Raw genomic sequence first — 13,088 nt, 5'->3', positions numbered from 1 at the left:
AAGAAGGGAAATTAAGATATTTGTCCTGAAAACAGATAAAAACAGTGGGATTTCAAATTGCAGTTGTAAGCCAACACTGCTGTGTTTGATTGAATGGAATTCTGAAATATAAATTATTACAGCAATTGTTTATAATTGCTAGAAAAACTGTAGGGAGACTCTATTGTCAGTGTATACCTAAAAGTGGCAATAGACAGAACTGTTCATAGGGGTTGATTTTCAAGTATACTGCAAACAGGGGTTTCTTTGTTTACAGTTGACAGTTATGTGCTAAATGTTGACTGATCGCTGATGATGTCATGGGAAAAATTACAGGAGAAAGGAATGCTTTCAACAAGCAACACTCTGTATTCAACATTATGCATAATGTGTACCCTAAAATAATAGCTTCAGCATCATTTTGATGCTCCACTGACTTGTAACAGGAAGAGTCGCGCCTCTATCATTGTCACTCCTGGCTTGAAACTCTGCTAACTGCACTATGTAACTTACTGAAACAGGCAGAACAACGCTCATGAGAATTGCATAGAGTGCAACTGCAAAAGTCAAATTCATGTAACAACCTGTAAGACTACTCAGTCTGCCTCAGTCCACATGCTTCTTTAACTTTCAGTGACTGTTTCTTATCTCTCCATGTAAACCCTGTCCTTTAGCGGGGTCTCAAACCTGCTAACATGGAAATATCATAATGGCAAACTCATTTACCCACTGTCAAACCAAAGAAACACAGTATTAGAACTGAGGAGAGCTGAGAATCCAAAAGAGAGCATGACAGAGTCCTCGGTGAAACCAGAGTAACCGCTAGCTAGGCTTTTTAAAAGGAGGCTCATACAGAAAGCTCCATGATCTAGAAGGATTCAGAAGTGCTGCTAAGTTGGCTTTTTTCTTGCTGAGCAGGTCAGATGTTTTTGTTTAAAGACTAGCTACTAAAACAAGCAGCCTGACTATAATTGCTGTGGATTTTGTAATAAAACGTGCCTTCATTACAGTGTTGTACAGTACAACTGTATTATCTGTGGGCAAATTTAGCTATCCTCAAACCTTATGGACTATTGCTTTAAGGTAAAAATGCCACATACTGTTATTTAACTATTCTTTGGTAACAAAAGTGTGTTATGAAATGTTCACTGGTTACTTCTGAACCACTTAAAATGGCAATTTAAGTGGTTAATGCATTTGACAACAGACTACTCACGTATACATATTGTGTAATAATATCATCGCTATCAAGCAAAAGCCTTGTATCTACATTTTTGACGTTTTTCATGTTTAATTTGATTCTGCCTGTAATGTTGATAAGTTATTTTTTGCTTGACAGCAATGATATATTGATTATAGAGTAGGGTGTTCGTAGGAGAAACTCAAAGACATTGCTTGTAGTCTTATTCCTACTTGAAATGGTTAGTATATGCATCTCGAAAGTCTTACTGCACATATTGATTTTAGTGCCTGCATTAGGAATGATTGGATTTGTCAGTGTTACCATGTGATCCCAGCCGCAGGTATGTTGTTAGTTTCTACAGTGAGGACTACCAACACACCATGCCTGAAAGGCCTAACAGCAGTCATGGATTACAAATGTTTGTTCTTACAGGCTGCTGTAGTGCAAGCTTGTGAAAATGAGCTTGCTCTGCATATTGGACTGTAGACATGTGTGCTGTGTTTCACACGCTGCATGGAGGCTTTGCTGTTTTCATCATTCACTGTGTGTAAATTAACAGTGCCAGAACACCAACATGAAGTAATTTGCAGTGTACAGCCCCCTAATCGAGATGTGATTACTGGCTATATCCCCCTGGGCTTTGTGACAAGTGCACTGGTCAAAATTACACACTCCAATGTGCTGACAAGTAAAAGCAAGAAATTACCCCAGATACCTCACTGACAAGCTGGAGACTGACTGTTAATCAAAGCAACTGCAGTTCACTCGCAATCAATCAACCAGCCGTGTAGCCGAGGGTGGAACCCACATGAACCCAATATGAAGCCAATATGATTTCTGCACGACGGGAGCTACAGAATCATTGGCATGGGGGGAAATCTAGCTGAAAATAAATGAAGGGCTTACTTCTCATCATGCTGATGGTGGAGATTTGGCTGTATGTTACAGAGCTGCATTAAATCCGGTGTTATGATAGTAGTGCTGCATGTAGTGACTTGATATCCTGCAAGATATCATCACTGTCCAGCAAAACCCTTGTCCATTTTTCTTGTTGACATGTGTGAATCTGGCAGTTTTCTCTTATAGTTTAGCAAGATATCCAAATTAACTTAAAATTGTTTTTTAACATTGCCTTCCACTAAAAGCTGTGAAGTTGCCATATGGAGATACAAGGTTTTTGCTTAACAATCAATAATGTGACATGGTTACACATCTGCCTGCATTATTTTGACTGAAATAAATGCCTTTTGTTAGGTAACATGATTGATTGGTTCATCAAAACCATCGCAGAAGCATCCATTTGGAACTGATTGGTGAAGATGTTCACAGCCCACAGTTAAAATCATTGTTATTGGTTGGAGGGCTCATTTGCATCAGTAATTTAAAAGTCAATATTGTGATAATTACAAGCCAATATATTGTACAGCCTTGGTGTATTATGTACTGTTTACTACAATCGACTGCCATTCACAATGCACCTCTGAGGATATGTCGACATTTCGTAATTACCTATAAGTTGTGGGTCTAGGCTGTTTTTCTTTTTTCAGTAGAAATAAATCAGGTCTCCCATGTGTCCTGGAAATTCAGGAAATTCTAGAAATTTAGAGAGCCTCCTGGAAATTGATCAAATGCTCTGGAAGTATTTGTGAGATCCTGGAAATAGCATATTGTAGATCCTGTTTGTAATGCTGCATCGTCATGTAGACAGAGAGCACACACACACTAGCCTCATGTCTTACAGTGTTCTTTCCAAAATCAAGGGTTAATAAAAAAGTTGTTTCTGCTATTGTTGGAGTAACTATGTCTGCACTGTCCAGGGAAGGCTTTCTACTAGATTTATTGCTGTGAAGATTTGATTGCATTCAGTGACAAGAGTGTTAGTGAGGTCAGGATGTTGGATGATCACCAACCCACCTAATCCCCAACTCAGGCAAAAAGTATTAGATGGAGCATTAACATTTCTGAGAACACAGTTCCACAGCACAACGCTGGGTGGCTTCATACCCCCTAGCCCTCTAATCATCTTCTAGTCATGTTCTACTGACTGTACTTTTCTAAAGGGAGTAGACAAGCTGTGTGTGAGTGTGCATTTTCAGATTTGTGTTGACAATGTGTGTAACTTTAATTTGTATTTGTATTATTTTAATTTTAGACACTATTTATCCATGTGTATCACTAACGAATGAGACACAGAATGCTGTTTAACTTTACTCAAATGTGCAAGCATTTGCTGTGAGCATGCCTTTCTATCTGACTTGCTTATTGACTTTCTTTTTTATCAGACCATTAATTAACTCTCAACCAAGATAGCACAAACTGTCCATCACCAAGAGCAGCTCTGAAACCAGGAAGCCAGGAACACCAAATGATTTACAGAGGGAATTCAATCTTACAGAAAAAAAAAAATTAAGACACATTCTAGGTGTTAAATAGCATGTCCAGCACATTTATACTTAGAGGTTTTTAAATACGCTTCGTATGGAAGTCATGGAAAATGTCCACAGAAAAGTCAATGTTTTCCTAAAAAGAATGGGAACCCTGAAATATCTAGACTTTTATAAAACTATAAATATGTATTTAGGTCATAATTATTAAGTTGTCTATAGTGGTTTTCAGTGCGCAACTATCTTTTTACTGCCCCAGTATTTTTACACGACTTCCAGAACGGCCATCAAAATTAACGTCACTGAACTTATATTCTCTTTTTAATGGGCCAGAAATCTCAAAGTAAAAGCCTTGGATTCTATCCAAGTTGTGGGTGTGATACCCAGGCTCAGCAAGCTGCCACTCTTGGGCCCTTGAGTAAGGCCCTCTCTTCTGGCTGGTCTCCCTTTATGCACCATCAGGTCCCTGCAACTTATCCAGTTCTCTCTTCACTGGCTTCCTGTAGCTGCTGCCCGCATCAGATTCAAAACCCTGATGCTGGCCTACAAAGCCAAGAACGGACCAGCCCCTCCGTACTTGATGGCAATGGTCAAAAGCCGATCCGCACCAAGAGCCCTTCGAGCTTCAAGTACAGCTCGGCTCAATCCGCCATCCCTCAAAATCCATGGAAGACAAGCGTCCAGGCTCTTTTCTGTCCTGCACCAAAGTGGTGGAAAGAGCTTCCACTGGGTGTCCGACTCTGTTATCAAACGCAGACTGAAGACCCACCTCTTCAGAGAATAATTGGACGAATAGCAGAGTGGTCACCTTAGTGACTTGTGTTTAGTAGTGTCTAAACTTAGAGGTATCTTTAAACTATTATTCTATTTAAACTAGCTGAGGTTTTTCTTGGGTAAATAGCAACGCAGTTTTGTAAGTTGCTCTGAATAATAAATGCCTTAAATGTAAATGTAAATGTAAATGCCCTTCACCCTCTCTGCTCCCTGGGTGCCACAGCAATGGCTGCCCACTGCCCACAGTCAGAGGTGCCCACAAATAAAAGTAAATAAATAAACACCATATATATTGGTAATTTCAGTGCAGAGCATAACTGTGCAATGTAATGTCATTCTTTTAAATCATGACAGATGAACAGGATTTTCTCTCCTTGGTCTATATCTAGATTTTATTATCTGACTGGTTAAGCTTGTTTAAAGCCATTTTCTATTAAAGCTCTGAAAATCCTTCTTAAGAAAGTCAAGTTCATGTCAGCGGTAGTTGTGATGTTTGCTGTGATCCTCAATCCAAACCGATCAAAATCAGCATGCGAGTGTGTGAACCAATACCTGCCTGTGAGGACCAAACACCCTGGAAAAGATTATTAAATCCACATTGGCTTACCATTAGGCAGATTTTTTGAGTTGTGTCACCAACTACAAAATCTGACAACCAGTATGTCAGGAGAGGTATGTTGAGTGTAGTGAGAATTATTAAATTGAGAAATATTATAATTAAAATTAAATAAAAAAAATTACACTCATTATTGATTGCTCAGTCTGAATCGCAGGGAGTTTGGGAGGAGCAGCTGAAGCAGAGGGGAACTTTGGTGACTTTTTTGCCCTTTGGATTCATGAAAGTCAATGAGAGCTCACCTCACACAGCCAGCACTCTAAAAAGTGCACATTTGATATACATGCTACGCTCACATCTTCCTTCTGACGCACTAATCCAAATGGAAGGTAAAAATAAAGGGCTTTCCTCCTCTAGAGATTCCAAGCTTCTTATTGCTCTGGCATGAGCTGCCACTTTGATAGATTGAGGCTCATTGCAAATTGCTTGACCCGACTGTAACTTGACACCTTAATAAGAGTAAACAGAGGCACTTTTCAGCATGGCACATGCCTGATATCTCACTTTGACAATCATACACACAAACCGATACATCTCAAAGCAAACTTTAAGGGTAGGTTTATGTAAATCTGTTGGGGTTCTGTTTGGTGAATGTATTTTCATAAGCAACAAAACATTAAAACAGCTAATTAAAGGAAAACATAATCCTCACATAATCAATAACCCCTGACCACATGTCCCCTGTGGTCACCTTTGCGTGATGCAGGCTGGCAATGGCCCGTTCCAGTATCAGTACATCCAGACAGTAGTTAAGGAAGGAGCTCTTAGGTGAACATTGTGCTCTGAGCAGAATTTCAATGTTGTTTTCCTGACTGCTGTTGAGAGGGCTAAAATGACTTTCATTTGACGAGTTCTCAGATTAAATGTCAAGTTATCTATGAGCAGAAACAGTGTGAGACATAAGGGAAGATATACTTCTAAAAAAGAGTATAGTAGAGAAATTGCCAATTCCCAGGTGTGCTTCACTGGGGTACACTGCCAGAAGCACAAAAAAATGTTTCAACAATGGCCAGAGAATATTTGAAGCACATTTTGTCTGTAGAACACTTCATCTGGAATGCACAGTAAGGTGTGATAACAAAATCTATGTGCTCATTTGTAATGTATCAACAGTTGGGCAAGAATATTGGAGGATGTAAATATATATAAATATATTTCTGAGATCTGAGTTGTGTGCTACAAGGTCACGGCTCCAAGTGTTTACTACCAAGCACATGGGGAACATGAGAGATAAGCCTGTTATGAATAGTAGATACCATACCTTGAGATGCGGATGTAGCTTGGTAAAAACTAAGTAAAGGGTTAAGTGTTTCCAGAGGGGTAGCCCATGGGACCTTATATACCTGCAGTGCTGCATAAAGCCTGACATAAAAGATAGTAAAAGCCTGGGATTCAATGCCTGAGTTCTTCTTTAGATAAATGAACATGAATATGTTGACCTTAAAGGGGCATTAGTCAAGACCTCTAGTGGTTAAGAGGTGGCGAACACAACACTTTCATGCAGCGCTTTTCATTCCTGGCCATGAACACAAAACACACCCCTAAAATCTCTTTTTCAGAGAGGCCTATTGTCTATTCATGCTACACACATACTCAAATAAACTCTTAGTACAGCAGTGGCAATTGGCCAGATCAGACATCGAACTCTTGTGTCTGAGGGTCATGATGGTAGCATTGTCCCACCATGACATTTAGCTTCTTGACAGTGGAACTGTAAACCTATAAATAGAATTCAGCTCATACTAATTCACAGCTGTAGCTTTAAAGATTAGCGGAGTGTATTCACTCAGTCTGATAGTTCTTTGTAATGAGCTCTCATAAGCCATTATGCCATGGTGTTAGATAGTTAGCATCACTGAACCTCTGAAGGAGGTTTATGCAAAGCTTTACTTTACTCAGCTCTCTAAAGCCCTTTTCTGATGGGATTCGTTTTACATGGAGAGGTGGGGTCATGTAATTATTACCAGAGTTCCTCAGTGGTTTTAGTCCTGTCCGAATGCGAATGTTAGACATGTGTATGGACTGTGTGCTCCCGCATTATAGAGGCGCTCAAAGAGGCAATTAGTTTCGTGGCACAGATACCTCGGGTTGTTAAAGTTCAAATATGTGGCAAACCTCAGTCAAATCCAACCAAAAGATTTACAAAGGGTACAATGCTTCTGGCAGCTGAGGCAAATCGTTTTGTTGCATAACCTTTAGACTGCGTATGTGTTATGAACATGCTAATTTCCAACCTAAAATTGTCTTATTATTATTATAAGTAGGTTATAAGATTGGTTATGTTCATGAGGATTTGGCAGTGCAGAGATTTCTTATCCCATTTATAAGTTTTACAGATGTCCTGTAGTAAAATTACATTCCTCCACTTCCCCATGTAAAAGTAATCCTGTCCAAAAATTGCGTTATTGATGAAGATTTATCTACTGCATTTCTTAAGTGAAGTCTGCCACTCAACAGTTTAGCACATTATACAGATTTACAGCATTTACAGACATGTAATGCCATTAATCCTGTGTGCAACTTTGCGTGTAATAAGTATCTCCATTTTGAAAAAAACACCAATGTTAATGCCCACAGTGATACAGGCCACTGACTGACTTTCTCCATGTGTGTTTGCTAAACAGAAGGAGGGGGTGGAGTAATCGAGCTCTGAGGAGATGTGTTGCTACTTCATTGTATGCATGTGCAGCATTAGAGGTGTGATAACTATGCCACATGGAGAATCTCAGTTAATCATCTTGATTTGAAAAACTGCTGCTCTGGGATGCATTTCCCAAAAGCATAGTTGCTAACAACATTGAACTTACATAGTTTCAACGATGCGGTTGTGATGCAGTTGTTTACCAAAACTATAGTTGGAACTATGGAGGTAACCCATGTAGTCTGAAATATTGTAAAAAGCATAGGTGTTTTGCCAAAAGCCTAGTTTTCACTGAGCGTTCCCAACCACTGTCGTTAAGTTGTGTAGTTCGAACTACAGCTGTAGACCTGTGGTTAGAAGCTTAGTTTCTGATGACTATGTCATTGATGAGGCAGAAGATGTAGTCAAAAGAGGACAATTATAATTAATAATGTCAGAAAGCTGAACATTTACATCACTCAATAAACATATTTGTAAACATATATGAAATTAGCTAATTAATATAGGGTTTTTTTTATGTGTCTAGTTTGTTCTTGATTTAAAAAAAAGATCCATGTGCATCTTTACTGTGTACATGTAGCTATAAAATGTGTGAAATGTACTTTGGAATGAATATGTGCTTAAATAGCTTTTCGTATGGGTTTTTACAAACATACATCAGAAGAAACGACATAGAAATCTTCACAATAATTTATTGAATAATTTCCTGATTACTGAGAGCTTTCATTGCCATTACGATAAATTTAAAAAAAGAGACTCACACACATTTGGGTTTTGAATCCAGATCTGTGTATTCCTTCTCGAATACACATAATTTTGAATAATTCTACAGTGGGGTTTCATACTCACATGTCTATCTAACTCACTGGTGATGGACCTGGCATTAGTAATAGTAATAGTTTGTTTTATACTTTTATATTTTACAGATAGTGACTATAAACCCATTGCAATAGCTAATACTTCTTCTATAGTTCTTTTATTATTTCTTTACTAATATTATTATTAATTATTTTATAAATTGCATTTAATTGCTAATTAATAAAATGAATATTATTCTTATTCATAGTTGTTGTATATGATTATAATATTAATATCCTAAATTATGCCGCAATAATATGATTTCAGCCACAACTCTTATATTTCATCATAATATTACAAAGTGTGTGAATTTTTGCAGGTTTCCCTGCTGTGAAAGTCAGACTAAACACATCTGGAAACATTACAGTTCAGACTAGGTTGGTTGAAACCAACATGGTTTAAACTACTGTGGTGCGAACAAGGTATGACAGTTTTGGGAAACGGTACTTCAGATGTTGGTGGGTTTAGCGAAGCATCGGACCATCCATCTGTGTACGGGAAACGCACCCCTGTTTGAGTTAAAGCCTTAAAAGAGAACGAGAGAGAGAGAGAGAGAGAGAGAGAGGGACATGCCACTGAAACTGTTTCCTCATTATTAATTGATGTTGTCTCTCTCTCTGTCATATATGTTTATTTAAATTTTTATGTCTGTATGGTTATTTATAACATCTCACCCACACGTTTTTGCACTCTACATCAATTATGTAACCAAACCACAGATTGAATAAATCACTGAATGTGTGCCATAGTTACAGACTCCAGCTGACCTCTGCCCATTCAGATCTGCGTCTAATGGTTGATCTAAATAGCTGTAAAAGTGAGTTTTACTCACTATGCATAATGAATGCTTTTATCATTTTCAGTGTGTGAATTGCCGGTATTCTGGTGCAGTCACATTATTCTCCAACAAAATGCCCCACAGCACTGAAATCAGTGCACTGCCTTTAGGACAGAAGAACGGAGACAGACAGACAGACACTGGGTTTGGAACAGTTTACTTAACAAGACTAGAGCTCAAGCCAAAACACCCTAATGTTTGATTGATGTGTCAGACCTGAAACACTCCAGAATGTTCTCCCCTGCTGTCCTAGACTGTTCTGGCAGAATAGCCTCTCTCATTCATGCTGTTCTAGAATGTTCTCCCCTTTTCACACCGTTATAGCATGTTTTCCCTAATTTGCTCTGTTCTAGACTATTCTCACAATTAACGCTTCAAGAATGCCCTCTCCTGGAACGTTGTCCCCCTGTTCACACTGTTCTAGAATGTTCTCCCCTTTTCACACTGTTCTACAATGTTCTCTCTAACTTGCACTGCTCTAGAATGTTCTCTCTAATTCACACTGTTCTAGAATGTTCTCTCTAACTCGCACTGTTCTAGAATGTTCTCCCCTTTTCCCACTGTGCTACAATGTTCTCTCTAATTCACACTGTTCTAGAAGGTTCTCCACTTTTCACACTGTTCTAGAATGTATTTCCTATTCACACTGTCTACAATGTTCTCCTAAGTTCTCGCTGTTTTAGAATGGCCTCTTCCATTTAAACTGTTCTACATCGTTCTCTCTAAGTCTCACGGTTCTACAATGTTTTCTCTAATTCACTGTTCTAGAATGTTCTCCACTTTTCACACTTTTCTAGAATGTGTTTCCTATTCACACCAGGTTCATGCTGTTTTAGAGTATTCTCTTCCATTTAAAATGTTGTAGATGTTTTCTACAAGTCACACTGTTCTACAATGTTCTCCCAAGTTCACACTGTTTTATAAATGGCCTCTTTAATTCAAACTGTTTTAGATCATTCTCTCCAAGTCACACTGTTCTACAATGTTCTCCCAAGTTGAAGAATGGCCTCTTCCATTTTACCTGTTCTAGAACGTTCTCTCTAAGTCACACGGTTCCACAATGTTCTTTCTAATTTACACTGTTCTTGATTGTTTTCCCCTTTTTACACTGTTCTAGAATGATTTACTGATTCCCACTGTTCTACAATGTTCTCTGAAGTTCAGACCTTTCTAAATTCCTTTATCCTGTTTAAACCGTTCTACAGTGTTCTCCCTATTCACGCTGGTTCATGAGGTTTTAGTCTAACACTGTCCATCATGTCCTTCATATGTAAGTTGGAGTAGTGGTATTTGTTGGGTGGGTGTACTCTAGCTTTAGCTCGTAACCAGCATGACATTTGCTGTACAGTGAACTGACTGGGGAACCTCCATGGAAGCAGCAGGTCTTTCCCTGAGAATTTAAACAGCACTACAAAATGTCAAACACAATTTCTGTAGTTCCCAACATCTGTAATATCCAAACAAAGCCTTGATATTGACTCCTAAATGCCCAGGAACTGAAGGTGGGTCTAGACTGATTTCCTCACTTCTAACTAAGAATAACTCTGCCAGTTGGGACTGGTTTACTTATCACTGAATAATGAGTCTGATAAAGTAAGACAGTGACCTAACGTTCGTTCTGTTTTTTTTATACTAGTACTTACTTGGCTCGAGCCATGAGCTATGTGCTGTTTGATGGCAGTATGATGAACGTAACCCAGGTTATACCTCCCCTCCATCTATTCAGAACTTAAAACAAGACAAAAACTTACCAGACTGAATGGAAAGTGGTGAGGTTCAATGGCACTATAACTCTTTGAAAGTAAATGAATATGCCAATACACCATTTATGGACCTTGGACTTTGGACGTTTGTGTGTGTGTGTGTGTGTGTGTGTGTGTGTGTGTGTGTGTACTTTAGAGTCCTAATGGACTAACCACAAAGTGGTGCTGTTTCACCAAACTGTGTGTGAAAAGCAGATTCTGAGTCTTGGGCTGGGATGAACATGTCCAGACACATTAGACTAAAATATACTTTCACATGCTCTGTAAATATGTCTGTCAGTGTTAACAGGTTCTTGGCTTAAAATTAGACACAACTGATGGAAATATGCATTTACGAGGTATTACACCATTAAATGGGCTCCTGTGGAGAGTTTATTTTCTTGGCTGAAATCAATCATGCTAATTAATCTTATGCCTGCACCCATATTCCTACTTTTATTTTGCATACTGCACTTTAACATCCTGCTTAATTCACTCTGCTCTGCTGCTTCTGCTTTTTCACCACCTTCTCTATGCTGTCATCTTTGACAGAGAGATGGAGTAGCATTCCAATCAGGCCGCTGGTTTATGTCCTATATTATAGACGGACCTAAATAAGCCCAATGTGGGCAGTAATTTATCTCTAGCCATGGTGTTGTACATCAAGAAGTCTCGGCACCATAGCTCTTCTTTATAGCACCTGTCTGCTTCTGCGCTGTTTGCGCTGATGGCACACATAACTCACAAATACTAATGGGCCTTTTGAAAATCACTCTATGATAGACGGCCACCTCTTGTAAAAATATATCTCCAGCTAATGAAATTTCTTTTAATATTCCCCCAGTTTGTTCCCAGGAGCCTTTTCTGCCCAGTGAGAATTTAAAAGAGTTTAGAAAAAGAAAATATGCAGAAATTGTAATATATATATATATATATATATATATATATATATATATATATATATATATATAGGGAGAGAGAGAGAGAGAGAGAGATAGAGAGAGAGAGATAATGCATTCATTAGAAGAGGTATATATATATATATATATATATATATATATATATATACAATGGCGTATCCAGCCCAGTGTAGAGAAGTATTGTCAATAGAATAGGACTCTCTAGAGCAGATACACGCAAACCTACTGGCATCATACTTAATGCTGGGCGTGGGCGTGGGGTATAAAGCCCCCAACATTGAGATGTGGAACAGTGGAACTGTGTTCTAGGAATGACAGGTTCCATCCTATATATTTAGGATGAGGTGAGGGATGATCATACAACATCCTAACCTCTGTAACACTCTCTGCCCAGAATGCAATCACATCCTCACAGCAATGCTCTAACACCTAGAGAGCAGAGGCAGTTACTCTCACAAAAGCAGGAACACCTTTCATATATCAGTGATGCAGCTCAAAGTTAGGCCAACTTCAAAGGATAAAGTAACTGATCACAGGGTGCTTTTTGAGTTAACTCAAATTAGTTCAGCCAAAAGTTCGGCATCTCAGTTTGGTCAGCAATGCATTTTCAGCTGAGCCTCAAAAACATTATTCAATAAGCTGCAGCTGAAATTGATTAAATATTCTGTAAGATGTTGAGTCTGACCTCACATGATGTCCACAGACTGGGAGGCCTTTGACAATGGAGTGCTGAGCTCTTGCTGGGATTTGAACTTCTATATCCTCTTACTTGATGAGCAGCAGTTAGACCGTTGAAATCACTAGAGCTACTAGAGCTATGAAAATACGCAGTTCTGAGAAAATGTAACTTTCTGTTCTTTCTTGGACTCTGAAATGCACATGGCTTCACAGCTGTAGAGTGGCACTACTGTCTAACTGCCTGCTTGTCGAGAGACATGAGATCATAAATCAACATAATCTCATTAACACCACATCTATGGTCAGCAGTCTAGAGAATAGAAACACCTTCCCCACATGTGACAGAGGGCATCCTAACCTGCAAATAAGAATAAACTGTCCACTAATTGACTGGACATACTAAACATGTAGACAATATTTATGCAATTTAATTTACTAATATATTTGATGCTCAATGTTCAGAAGACTATATTGA

The sequence above is a fragment of the Salminus brasiliensis genome, chromosome 7, assembly GCF_030463535.1.
Source record: "Salminus brasiliensis chromosome 7, fSalBra1.hap2, whole genome shotgun sequence".
In the NCBI taxonomy this organism is placed as follows: domain Eukaryota; kingdom Metazoa; phylum Chordata; class Actinopteri; order Characiformes; family Bryconidae; genus Salminus; species Salminus brasiliensis.
Note: the sequence above shows the minus strand (reverse complement) of the source record.